Source organism: Phyllobates terribilis, unplaced genomic scaffold, assembly GCF_046119375.1.
Source record: "Phyllobates terribilis strain yellow unplaced genomic scaffold, ASM4611937v1 Scaffold_74__1_contigs__length_7073193, whole genome shotgun sequence".
NCBI lineage: Eukaryota > Metazoa > Chordata > Amphibia > Anura > Dendrobatidae > Phyllobates > Phyllobates terribilis.
In genome coordinates this window covers 3708480-3720810 of record NW_027362834.1, presented here as the reverse complement: position 1 = coordinate 3720810, position 12331 = coordinate 3708480, and the positions used below count along the sequence as shown (strand labels likewise).

The window sequence follows — 12331 nt, the reverse complement described above, 5'->3', positions numbered from 1 at the left end:
CTCAGTGACATTCAGCCATCCAGGTATCCCGCCTGCAGTTGACGGAATGTGGCAATGGAACGCTGGCTGCGCGTGTCATAATAGGCTCTGAGCCTTTATATACCTGCGCACAGCAGCAGCCACCTTCAGTCTGCTGCTGGACAGCCAGCAGCAGCAGCAGCAGGAGAGGTAATTAATCAGCAACCCTCCTGCTAAGGGTAGACAGCTGCTCGTTCCACCCCCCCCCCCCCCGCCTTAATTGGTTCTCCTCCCTTCCAACGGTGTTGAGGCGGGTGGGAACAGCCGGGGGTTGAGGGTACTGTGCTAAAAGAGGTGGAGTTATGCAGATCTAAAACGCGTGGATTGCAGCAGCAGCAAGCCGAAAAGTGCAGGCATGTGAGGGATCTAGAGGTTGACAGCATGTCTTCTTAACGGGAGTCCAGGTGGCCATCTCCACAAATGGACTTTTCAGAATCCTTGGGTGGCACCGTAGTCGGAAACCAATTCTGGTTATCGCTTCTCGGCCTTTTGGCTAAGATCAAGTGTAGTATCTGTTCTTATCAGTTTAATATCTGATACGTCCCCTATCTGGGGACCATATATTAAATGGATTTTTAGAACAGGGAGATGGAAAAAGAGCTTGCTCTGTCCACTCCACGCATTGACCTGGTATTGCAGTATCTCCAGGACCGGTGCACCCCTTCTTTAATGCAGTTTCTAAAATCAGAAAGAATTGAATTCAATGCTTTTTGTTCATTTTGCTTGTTTGTCGGATTTTGGGATGGACTCTTTGGCTTTGCTTTTCTTCTCCTCATTGGATTTTTCATGTTAAAAGTTGCAGAAGCCAGATGACAAGCTCATTTTGGTTCAACTTCAGCAACTGTGCATTGCATTGCCATGTAATGTAATGTAATGCAATGCTATCTATCTAGCTCTCCCTCTATACTTCCTTTTGGATAAACAGACATATTAGGCAAGCATTTTGGAGCTTTCACCTAAATAACTACAGGTGGTGAGATAAGCTGCACAATATAATTGACCTTTCAGTATATTGTTGCACACAAACCATCTATTTAGCAAATGCCCTTGTTATCAACAGCAGCCTTTTAAACTCACCTGAGCTAACAGGTATGTGAGCTGGTTACTCTGCTGCGCTTAAAATTTCTTTTTTGGTTTGCTACAATGCCTTTTCTGAAACGTTGTCTCCCTCTGCTGGAACACTGACTTCTTTCATTTAATGCCTGCAGACTATAAAAGAGAAACCAACCCAAAAAGTTTGGTTGATTAGTCTGTGGCATTCTTTTAAACTGTTGCTTATGGCGGTCTCTGTGAGCTTCTCAGTGACATTCAGCCATCCAGGTATCCCGCCTGCAGTAGACGGAATGTGGCAATGGAACGCTGGCTGCGCGTGTCATAATAGGCTCTGAGCCTTTATATACCTGCGCACAGCAGCAGCCACCTTCAGTCTGCTGCTGGACAGCCAGCAGCAGCAGCAGCAGGAGAGGTAATTAATCAGCAACCCTCCTGCTAAGGGTAGACAGCTGCTCGTTCCACCCCCCCCCGCCTTAATTGGTTCTCCTCCCTTCCAACGCTGTTGAGGCGGGTGGGAACAGCCGGGGGTTGAGGGTACTGTGCTAAAAGAGGTGGAGTTATGCAGATCTAAAACGCGTGGATTGCAGCAGCAGCAAGCCGAAAAGTGCAGGCATGTGAGGGATCTAGAGGTTGACAGCATGTCTTCTTAACGGGAGTCCAGGTGGCCATCTCCACAAATGGACTTTTCAGAATCCTTGGGTGGCACCGTAGTCGGAAACCAATTCTGGTTATCGCTTCTCGGCCTTTTGGCTAAGATCAAGTGTAGTATCTGTTCTTATCAGTTTAATATCTGATACGTCCCCTATCTGGGGACCATATATTAAATGGATTTTTAGAACAGGGAGATGGAAAAAGAGCTTGCTCTGTCCACTCCACGCATTGACCTGGTATTGCAGTATCTCCAGGACCGGTGCACCCCTTCTTTAATGCAGTTTCTAAAATCAGAAAGAATTGAATTCAATGCTTTTTGTTCATTTTGCTTGTTTGTCGGATTTTGGGATGGACTCTTTGGCTTTGCTTTTCTTCTCCTCATTGGATTTTTCATGTTAAAAGTTGCAGAAGCCAGATGACAAGCTCATTTTGGTTCAACTTCAGCAACTGTGCATTGCATTGCCATGTAATGTAATGTAATGCAATGCTATCTATCTAGCTCTCCCTCTATACTTCCTTTTGGATAAACAGACATATTAGGCAAGCATTTTGGAGCTTTCACCTAAATAACTACAGGTGGTGAGATAAGCTGCACAATATAATTGACCTTTCAGTATATTGTTGCACACACACCATCTATTTAGCAAATGCCCTTGTTATCAACAGCAGCCTTTTAAACTCACCTGAGCTAACAGGTATGTGAGCTGGTTACTCTGCTGCGCTTAAAATTTCTTTTTTGGTTTGCTACAATGCCTTTTCTGAAACGTTGTCTCCCTCTGCTGGAACACTGACTTCTTTCATTTAATGCCTGCAGACTATAAAAGAGAAACCAACCCAAAAAGTTTGGTTGATTAGTCTGTGGCATTCTTTTAAACTGTTGCTTATGGCGGTCTCTGTGAGCTTCTCAGTGACATTCAGCCATCCAGGTATCCCGCCTGCAGTAGACGGAATGTGGCAATGGAACGCTGGCTGCGCGTGTCATAATAGGCTCTGAGCCTTTATATACCTGCGCACAGCAGCAGCCACCTTCAGTCTGCTGCTGGACAGCCAGCAGCAGCAGCAGCAGGAGAGGTAATTAATCAGCAACCCTCCTGCTAAGGGTAGACAGCTGCTCGTTCCACCCCCCCCCCCCCCCCGCCTTAATTGGTTCTCCTCCCTTCCAACGGTGTTGAGGCGGGTGGGAACAGCCGGGGGTTGAGGGTACTGTGCTAAAAGAGGTGGAGTTATGCAGATCTAAAACGCGTGGATTGCAGCAGCAGCAAGCCGAAAAGTGCAGGCATGTGAGGGATCTAGAGGTTGACAGCATGTCTTCTTAACGGGAGTCCAGGTGGCCATCTCCACAAATGGACTTTTCAGAATCCTTGGGTGGCACCGTAGTCGGAAACCAATTCTGGTTATCGCTTCTCGGCCTTTTGGCTAAGATCAAGTGTAGTATCTGTTCTTATCAGTTTAATATCTGATACGTCCCCTATCTGGGGACCATATATTAAATGGATTTTTAGAACAGGGAGATGGAAAAAGAGCTTGCTCTGTCCACTCCACGCATTGACCTGGTATTGCAGTATCTCCAGGACCGGTGCACCCCTTCTTTAATGCAGTTTCTAAAATCAGAAAGAATTGAATTCAATGCTTTTTGTTCATTTTGCTTGTTTGTCGGATTTTGGGATGGACTCTTTGGCTTTGCTTTTCTTCTCCTCATTGGATTTTTCATGTTAAAAGTTGCAGAAGCCAGATGACAAGCTCATTTTGGTTCAACTTCAGCAACTGTGCATTGCATTGCCATGTAATGTAATGTAATGCAATGCTATCTATCTAGCTCTCCCTCTATACTTCCTTTTGGATAAACAGACATATTAGGCAAGCATTTTGGAGCTTTCACCTAAATAACTACAGGTGGTGAGATAAGCTGCACAATATAATTGACCTTTCAGTATATTGTTGCACACACACCATCTATTTAGCAAATGCCCTTGTTATCAACAGCAGCCTTTTAAACTCACCTGAGCTAACAGGTATGTGAGCTGGTTACTCTGCTGCGCTTAAAATTTCTTTTTTGGTTTGCTACAATGCCTTTTCTGAAACGTTGTCTCCCTCTGCTGGAACACTGACTTCTTTCATTTAATGCCTGCAGACTATAAAAGAGAAAGCAACCCAAAAAGTTTGGTTGATTAGTCTGTGGCATTCTTTTAAACTGTTGCTTATGGCGGTCGCTGTGAGCTTCTCAGTGACATTCAGCCATCCAGGTATCCCGCCTGCAGTAGACGGAATGTGGCAATGGAACGCTGGCTGCGCGTGTCATAATAGGCTCTGAGCCTTTATATACCTGCACACAGCAGCAGCCACCTTCAGTCTGCTGCTGGACAGCCAGCAGCAGCAGCAGCAGGAGAGGTAATTAATCAGCAACCCTCCTGCTAAGGGTAGACAGCTGCTCGTTCCACCCACCCCCCGCCTTAATTGGTTCTCCTCCCTTCCAACGGTGTTGAGGCGGGTGGGAACAGCCGGGGGTTGAGGGTACTGTGCTAAAAGAGGTGGAGTTATGCAGATCTAAAACGCGTGGATTGCAGCAGCAGCAAGCCGAAAAGTGCAGGCATGTGAGGGATCTAGAGGTTGACAGCATGTCTCCTTAACGGGAGTCCAGGTGGCCATCTCCACAAATGGACTTTTCAGAATCCTTGGGTGGCACCGTAGTCGGAAACCAATTCTGGTTATCGCTTCTCGGCCTTTTGGCTAAGATCAAGTGTAGTATCTGTTCTTATCAGTTTAATATCTGATACGTCCCCTATCTGGGGACCATATATTAAATGGATTTTTAGAACAGGGAGATGGAAAAAGAGCTTGCTCTGTCCACTCCACGCATTGACCTGGTATTGCAGTATCTCCAGGACCGGTGCACCCCTTCTTTAATGCAGTTTCTAAAATCAGAAAGAATTGAATTCAATGCTTTTTGTTCATTTTGCTTGTTTGTCGGATTTTGGGATGGACTCTTTGGCTTTGCTTTTCTTCTCCTCATTGGATTTTTCATGTTAAAAGTTGCAGAAGCCAGATGACAAGCTCATTTTGGTTCAACTTCAGCAACTGTGCATTGCATTGCCATGTAATGTAATGTAATGCAATGCTATCTATCTAGCTCTCCCTCTATACTTCCTTTTGGATAAACAGACATATTAGGCAAGCATTTTGGAGCTTTCACCTAAATAACTACAGGTGGTGAGATAAGCTGCACAATATAATTGACCTTTCAGTATATTGTTGCACACACACCATCTATTTAGCAAATGCCCTTGTTATCAACAGCAGCCTTTTAAACTCACCTGAGCTAACAGGTATGTGAGCTGGTTACTCTGCTGCGCTTAAAATTTCTTTTTTGGTTTGCTACAATGCCTTTTCTGAAACGTTGTCTCCCTCTGCTGGAACACTGACTTCTTTCATTTAATGCCTGCAGACTATAAAAGAGAAACCAACCCAAAAAGTTTGGTTGATTAGTCTGTGGCATTCTTTTAAACTGTTGCTTATGGCGGTCTCTGTGAGCTTCTCAGTGACATTCAGCCATCCAGGTATCCCGCCTGCAGTAGGCGGAATGTGGCAATGGAACGCTGGCTGCGCGTGTCATAATAGGCTCTGAGCCTTTATATACCTGCGCACAGCAGCAGCCACCTTCAGTCTGCTGCTGGACAGCCAGCAGCAGCAGCAGCAGCAGGAGAGGTAATTAATCAGCAACCCTCCTGCTAAGGGTAGACAGCTGCTCGTTCCACCCCCCCCCCCCGCCTTAATTTGTTCTCCTCCCTTCCAACGGTGTTGAGGCGGGTGGGAACAGCCGGGGGTTGAGGGTACTGTGCTAAAAGAGGTGGAGTTATGCAGATCTAAAACGCGTGGATTGCAGCAGCAGCAAGCCGAAAAGTGCAGGCATGTGAGGGATCTAGAGGTTGACAGCATGTCTTCTTAACGGGAGTCCAGGTGGCCATCTCCACAAATGGACTTTTCAGAATCCTTGGGTGGCACCGTAGTCGTAAACCAATTCTGGTTATCGCTTCTCGGCCTTTTGGCTAAGATCAAGTGTAGTATCTGTTCTTATCAGTTTAATATCTGATACGTCCCCTATCTGGGGACCATATATTAAATGGATTTTTAGAACAGGGAGATGGAAAAAGAGCTTGCTCTGTCCACTCCACGCATTGACCTGGTATTGCAGTATCTCCAGGACCGGTGCACCCCTTCTTTAATGCAGTTTCTAAAATCAGAAAGAATTGAATTCAATGCTTTTTGTTCATTTTGCTTGTTTGTCGGATTTTGGGATGGACTCTTTGGCTTTGCTTTTCTTCTCCTCATTGGATTTTTCATGTTAAAAGTTGCAGAAGCCAGATGACAAGCTCATTTTGGTTCAACTTCAGCAACTGTGCATTGCATTGCCATGTAATGTAATGTAATGCAATGCTATCTATCTAGCTCTCCCTCTATACTTCCTTTTGGATAAACAGACATATTAGGCAAGCATTTTGGAGCTTTCACCTAAATAACTACAGGTGGTGAGATAAGCTGCACAATATAATTGACCTTTCAGTATATTGTTGCACACACACCATCTATTTAGCAAATGCCCTTGTTATCAACAGCAGCCTTTTAAACTCACCTGAGCTAACAGGTATGTGAGCTGGTTACTCTGCTGCGCTTAAAATTTCTTTTTTGGTTTGCTACAATGCCTTTTCTGAAACGTTGTCTCCCTCTGCTGGAACACTGACTTCTTTCATTTAATGCCTGCAGACTATAAAAGAGAAACCAACCCAAAAAGTTTGGTTGATTAGTCTGTGGCATTCTTTTAAACTGTTGCTTATGGCGGTCTCTGTGAGCTTCTCAGTGACATTCAGCCATCCAGGTATCCCGCCTGCAGTAGACGGAATGTGGCAATGGAACGCTGGCTGCGCGTGTCATAATAGGCTCTGAGCCTTTATATACCTGCGCACAGCAGCAGCCACCTTCAGTCTGCTGCTGGACAGCCAGCAGCAGCAGCAGCAGGAGAGGTAATTAATCAGCAACCCTCCTGCTAAGGGTAGACAGCTGCTCGTTCCACCCCCCCCCCCGCCTTAATTGGTTCTCCTCCCTTCCAACGGTGTTGAGGCGGGTGGGAACAGCCGGGGGTTGAGGGTACTGTGCTAAAAGAGGTGGAGTTATGCAGATCTAAAACGCGTGGATTGCAGCAGCAGCAAGCCGAAAAGTGCAGGCATGTGAGGGATCTAGAGGTTGACAGCATGTCTTCTTAACGGGAGTCCAGGTGGCCATCTCCACAAATGGACTTTTCAGAATCCTTGGGTGGCACCGTAGTCGGAAACCAATTCTGGTTATCGCTTCTCGGCCTTTTGGCTAAGATCAAGTGTAGTATCTGTTCTTATCAGTTTAATATCTGATACGTCCCCTATCTGGGGACCATATATTAAATGGATTTTTAGAACAGGGAGATGGAAAAAGAGCTTGCTCTGTCCACTCCACGCATTGACCTGGTATTGCAGTATCTCCAGGACCGGTGCACCCCTTCTTTAATGCAGTTTCTAAAATCAGAAAGAATTGAATTCAATGCTTTTTGTTCATTTTGCTTGTTTGTCGGATTTTGGGATGGACTCTTTGGCTTTGCTTTTCTTCTCCTCATTGGATTTTTCATGTTAAAAGTTGCAGAAGCCAGATGACAAGCTCATTTTGGTTCAACTTCAGCAACTGTGCATTGCATTGCCATGTAATGTAATGTAATGCAATGCTATCTATCTAGCTCTCCCTCTATACTTCCTTTTGGATAAACAGACATATTAGGCAAGCATTTTGGAGCTTTCACCTAAATAACTACAGGTGGTGAGATAAGCTGCACAATATAATTGACCTTTCAGTATATTGTTGCACACACACCATCTATTTAGCAAATGCCCTTGTTATCAACAGCAGCCTTTTAAACTCACCTGAGCTAACAGGTATGTGAGCTGGTTACTCTGCTGCGCTTAAAATTTCTTTTTTGGTTTGCTACAATGCCTTTTCTGAAACGTTGTCTCCCTCTGCTGGAACACTGACTTCTTTCATTTAATGCCTGCAGACTATAAAAGAGAAACCAACCCAAAAAGTTTGGTTGATTAGTCTGTGGCATTCTTTTAAACTGTTGCTTATGGCGGTCTCTGTGAGCTTCTCAGTGACATTCAGCCATCCAGGTATCCCGCCTGCAGTAGACGGAATGTGGCAATGGAACGCTGGCTGCGCGTGTCATAATAGGCTCTGAGCCTTTATATACCTGCGCACAGCAGCAGCCACCTTCAGTCTGCTGCTGGACAGCCAGCAGCAGCAGCAGCAGCAGGAGAGGTAATTAATCAGCAACCCTCCTGCTAAGGGTAGACAGCTGCTCGTTCCACCCCCCCCCCCGCCTTAATTTGTTCTCCTCCCTTCCAACGGTGTTGAGGCGGGTGGGAACAGCCGGGGGTTGAGGGTACTGTGCTAAAAGAGGTGGAGTTATGCAGATCTAAAACGCGTGGATTGCAGCAGCAGCAAGCCGAAAAGTGCAGGCATGTGAGGGATCTAGAGGTTGACAGCATGTCTTCTTAACGGGAGTCCAGGTGGCCATCTCCACAAATGGACTTTTCAGAATCCTTGGGTGGCACCGTAGTCGGAAACCAATTCTGGTTATCGCTTCTCGGCCTTTTGGCTAAGATCAAGTGTAGTATCTGTTCTTATCAGTTTAATATCTGATACGTCCCCTATCTGGGGACCATATATTAAATGGATTTTTAGAACAGGGAGATGGAAAAAGAGCTTGCTCTGTCCACTCCACGCATTGACCTGGTATTGCAGTATCTCCAGGACCGGTGCACCCCTTCTTTAATGCAGTTTCTAAAATCAGAAAGAATTGAATTCAATGCTTTTTGTTCATTTTGCTTGTTTGTCGGATTTTGGGATGGACTCTTTGGCTTTGCTTTTCTTCTCCTCATTGGATTTTTCATGTTAAAAGTTGCAGAAGCCAGATGACAAGCTCATTTTGGTTCAACTTCAGCAACTGTGCATTGCATTGCCATGTAATGTAATGTAATGCAATGCTATCTATCTAGCTCTCCCTCTATACTTCCTTTTGGATAAACAGACATATTAGGCAAGCATTTTGGAGCTTTCACCTAAATAACTACAGGTGGTGAGATAAGCTGCACAATATAATTGACCTTTCAGTATATTGTTGCACACACACCATCTATTTAGCAAATGCCCTTGTTATCAACAGCAGCCTTTTAAACTCACCTGAGCTAACAGGTATGTGAGCTGGTTACTCTGCTGCGCTTAAAATTTCTTTTTTGGTTTGCTACAATGCCTTTTCTGAAACGTTGTCTCCCTCTGCTGGAACACTGACTTCTTTCATTTAATGCCTGCAGACTATAAAAGAGAAACCAACCCAAAAAGTTTGGTTGATTAGTCTGTGGCATTCTTTTAAACTGTTGCTTATGGCGGTCTCTGTGAGCTTCTCAGTGACATTCAGCCATCCAGGTATCCCGCCTGCAGTAGACGGAATGTGGCAATGGAACGCTGGCTGCGCGTGTCATAATAGGCTCTGAGCCTTTATATACCTGCGCACAGCAGCAGCCACCTTCAGTCTGCTGCTGGACAGCCAGCAGCAGCAGCAGCAGGAGAGGTAATTAATCAGCAACCCTCCTGCTAAGGGTAGACAGCTGCTCGTTCCACCCCCCCCCCGCCTTAATTGGTTCTCCTCCCTTCCAACGGTGTTGAGGCGGGTGGGAACAGCCGGGGGTTGAGGGTACTGTGCTAAAAGAGGTGGAGTTATGCAGATCTAAAACGCGTGGATTGCAGCAGCAGCAAGCCGAAAAGTGCAGGCATGTGAGGGATCTAGAGGTTGACAGCATGTCTTCTTAACGGGAGTCCAGGTGGCCATCTCCACAAATGGACTTTTCAGAATCCTTGGGTGGCACCGTAGTCAGAAACCAATTCTGGTTATCGCTTCTCGGCCTTTTGGCTAAGATCAAGTGTAGTATCTGTTCTTATCAGTTTAATATCTGATACGTCCCCTATCTGGGGACCATATATTAAATGGATTTTTAGAACAGGGAGATGGAAAAAGAGCTTGCTCTGTCCACTCCACGCATTGACCTGGTATTGCAGTATCTCCAGGACCGGTGCACCCCTTCTTTAATGCAGTTTCTAAAATCAGAAAGAATTGAATTCAATGCTTTTTGTTCATTTTGCTTGTTTGTCGGATTTTGGGATGGACTCTTTGGCTTTGCTTTTCTTCTCCTCATTGGATTTTTCATGTTAAAAGTTGCAGAAGCCAGATGACAAGCTCATTTTGGTTCAACTTCAGCAACTGTGCATTGCATTGCCATGTAATGTAATGTAATGCAATGCTATCTATCTAGCTCTCCCTCTATACTTCCTTTTGGATAAACAGACATATTAGGCAAGCATTTTGGAGCTTTCACCTAAATAACTACAGGTGGTGAGATAAGCTGCACAATATAATTGACCTTTCAGTATATTGTTGCACACACACCATCTATTTAGCAAATGCCCTTGTTATCAACAGCAGCCTTTTAAACTCACCTGAGCTAACAGGTATGTGAGCTGGTTACTCTGCTGCGCTTAAAATTTCTTTTTTGGTTTGCTACAATGCCTTTTCTGAAACGTTGTCTCCCTCTGCTGGAACACTGACTTCTTTCATTTAATGCCTGCAGACTATAAAAGAGAAACCAACCCAAAAAGTTTGGTTGATTAGTCTGTGGCATTCTTTTAAACTGTTGCTTATGGCGGTCTCTGTGAGCTTCTCAGTGACATTCAGCCATCCAGGTATCCCGCCTGCAGTAGACGGAATGTGGCAATGGAACGCTGGCTGCGCGTGTCATAATAGGCTCTGAGCCTTTATATACCTGCGCACAGCAGCAGCCACCTTCAGTCTGCTGCTGGACAGCCAGCAGCAGCAGCAGCAGGAGAGGTAATTAATCAACAACCCTCCTGCTAAGGGTAGACAGCTGCTCGTTCCACCCCCCCCCCGCCTTAATTGGTTCTCCTCCCTTCCAACGGTGTTGAGGCGGGTGGGAACAGCCGGGGGTTGAGGGTACTGTGCTAAAAGAGGTGGAGTTATGCAGATCTAAAACGCGTGGATTGCAGCAGCAGCAAGCCGAAAAGTGCAGGCATGTGACTGATCTAGAGGTTGACAGCATGTCTTCTTAACGGGAGTCCAGGTGGCCATCTCCACAAATGGACTTTTCAGAATCCTTGGGTGGCACCGTAGTCGGAAACCAATTCTGGTTATCGCTTCTCGGCCTTTTGGCTAAGATCAAGTGTAGTATCTGTTCTTATCAGTTTAATATCTGATACGTCCCCTATCTGGGGACCATATATTAAATGGATTTTTAGAACAGGGAGATGGAAAAAGAGCTTGCTCTGTCCACTCCACGCATTGACCTGGTATTGCAGTATCTCCAGGACCGGTGCACCCCTTCTTTAATGCAGTTTCTAAAATCAGAAAGAATTGAATTCAATGCTTTTTGTTCATTTTGCTTGTTTGTCGGATTTTGGGATGGACTCTTTGGCTTTGCTTTTCTTCTCCTCATTGGATTTTTCATGTTAAAAGTTGCAGAAGCCAGATGACAAGCTCATTTTGGTTCAACTTCAGCAACTGTGCATTGCATTGCCATGTAATGTAATGTAATGCAATGCTATCTATCTAGCTCTCCCTCTATACTTCCTTTTGGATAAACAGACATATTAGGCAAGCATTTTGGAGCTTTCACCTAAATAACTACAGGTGGTGAGATAAGCTGCACAATATAATTGACCTTTCAGTATATTGTTGCACACACACCATCTATTTAGCAAATGCCCTTGTTATCAACAGCAGCCTTTTAAACTCACCTGAGCTAACAGGTATGTGAGCTGGTTACTCTGCTGCGCTTAAAATTTCTTTTTTGGTTTGCTACAATGCCTTTTCTGAAACGTTGTCTCCCTCTGCTGGAACACTGACTTCTTTCATTTAATGCCTGCAGACTATAAAAGAGAAACCAACCCAAAAAGTTTGGTTGATTAGTCTGTGGCATTCTTTTAAACTGTTGCTTATGGCGGTCTCTGTGAGCTTCTCAGTGACATTCAGCCATCCAGGTATCCCGCCTGCAGTAGACGGAATGTGGCAATGGAACGCTGGCTGCGCGTGTCATAATAGGCTCTGAGCCTTTATATACCTGCGCACAGCAGCAGCCACCTTCAGTCTGCTGCTGGACAGCCAGCAGCAGCAGCAGCAGGAGAGGTAATTAATCAGCAACCCTCCTGCTAAGGGTAGACAGCTGCTCGTTCCACCCCCCCCCCCGCCTTAATTGGTTCTCCTCCCTTCCAACGGTGTTGAGGCGGGTGGGAACAGCCGGGGGTTGAGGGTACTGTGCTAAAAGAGGTGGAGTTATGCAGATCTAAAACGCGTGGATTGCAGCAGCAGCAAGCCGAAAAGTGCAGGCATGTGAGGGATCTAGAGGTTGACAGCATGTCTTCTTAACGGGAGTCCAGGTGGCCATCTCCACAAATGGACTTTTCAGAATCCTTGGGTGGCACCGTAGTCGGAAACCAATTCTGGTTATCGCTTCTCGGCCTTTTGGCTCAG

General features: G+C 45.6%; 9 non-coding genes across 9 annotated transcripts; all 9 read left to right on the top strand.

Moving 5' to 3' along the window:
- Positions 1 to 491: 491 nt before the first annotated feature.
- On the top strand, positions 492 to 682 carry LOC141195231 (U2 spliceosomal RNA). The gene has a single exon (XR_012267832.1). It is a non-coding gene; the product is annotated as a U2 spliceosomal RNA (small nuclear RNA).
- Positions 683 to 1801: 1119 nt separating this feature from the next.
- LOC141195230 (U2 spliceosomal RNA) lies at positions 1802 to 1992 on the top strand. The gene has a single exon (XR_012267831.1). It is a non-coding gene; the product is annotated as a U2 spliceosomal RNA (small nuclear RNA).
- Positions 1993 to 3118: 1126 nt separating this feature from the next.
- On the top strand, positions 3119 to 3309 carry LOC141195229 (U2 spliceosomal RNA). The gene has a single exon (XR_012267830.1). It is a non-coding gene; the product is annotated as a U2 spliceosomal RNA (small nuclear RNA).
- A 1120-nt stretch (positions 3310 to 4429) lies between these two features.
- Positions 4430 to 4620, top strand: LOC141195228 (U2 spliceosomal RNA). The gene has a single exon (XR_012267829.1). It is a non-coding gene; the product is annotated as a U2 spliceosomal RNA (small nuclear RNA).
- Positions 4621 to 5745: 1125 nt separating this feature from the next.
- Positions 5746 to 5936, top strand: LOC141195226 (U2 spliceosomal RNA). The gene has a single exon (XR_012267827.1). It is a non-coding gene; the product is annotated as a U2 spliceosomal RNA (small nuclear RNA).
- Positions 5937 to 7057: 1121 nt separating this feature from the next.
- On the top strand, positions 7058 to 7248 carry LOC141195225 (U2 spliceosomal RNA). The gene has a single exon (XR_012267826.1). It is a non-coding gene; the product is annotated as a U2 spliceosomal RNA (small nuclear RNA).
- Positions 7249 to 8372: 1124 nt separating this feature from the next.
- On the top strand, positions 8373 to 8563 carry LOC141195224 (U2 spliceosomal RNA). The gene has a single exon (XR_012267825.1). It is a non-coding gene; the product is annotated as a U2 spliceosomal RNA (small nuclear RNA).
- A 1120-nt stretch (positions 8564 to 9683) lies between these two features.
- LOC141195223 (U2 spliceosomal RNA) lies at positions 9684 to 9874 on the top strand. The gene has a single exon (XR_012267824.1). It is a non-coding gene; the product is annotated as a U2 spliceosomal RNA (small nuclear RNA).
- Positions 9875 to 10994: 1120 nt separating this feature from the next.
- On the top strand, positions 10995 to 11185 carry LOC141195222 (U2 spliceosomal RNA). The gene has a single exon (XR_012267823.1). It is a non-coding gene; the product is annotated as a U2 spliceosomal RNA (small nuclear RNA).
- Positions 11186 to 12331: the final 1146 nt, after the last annotated feature.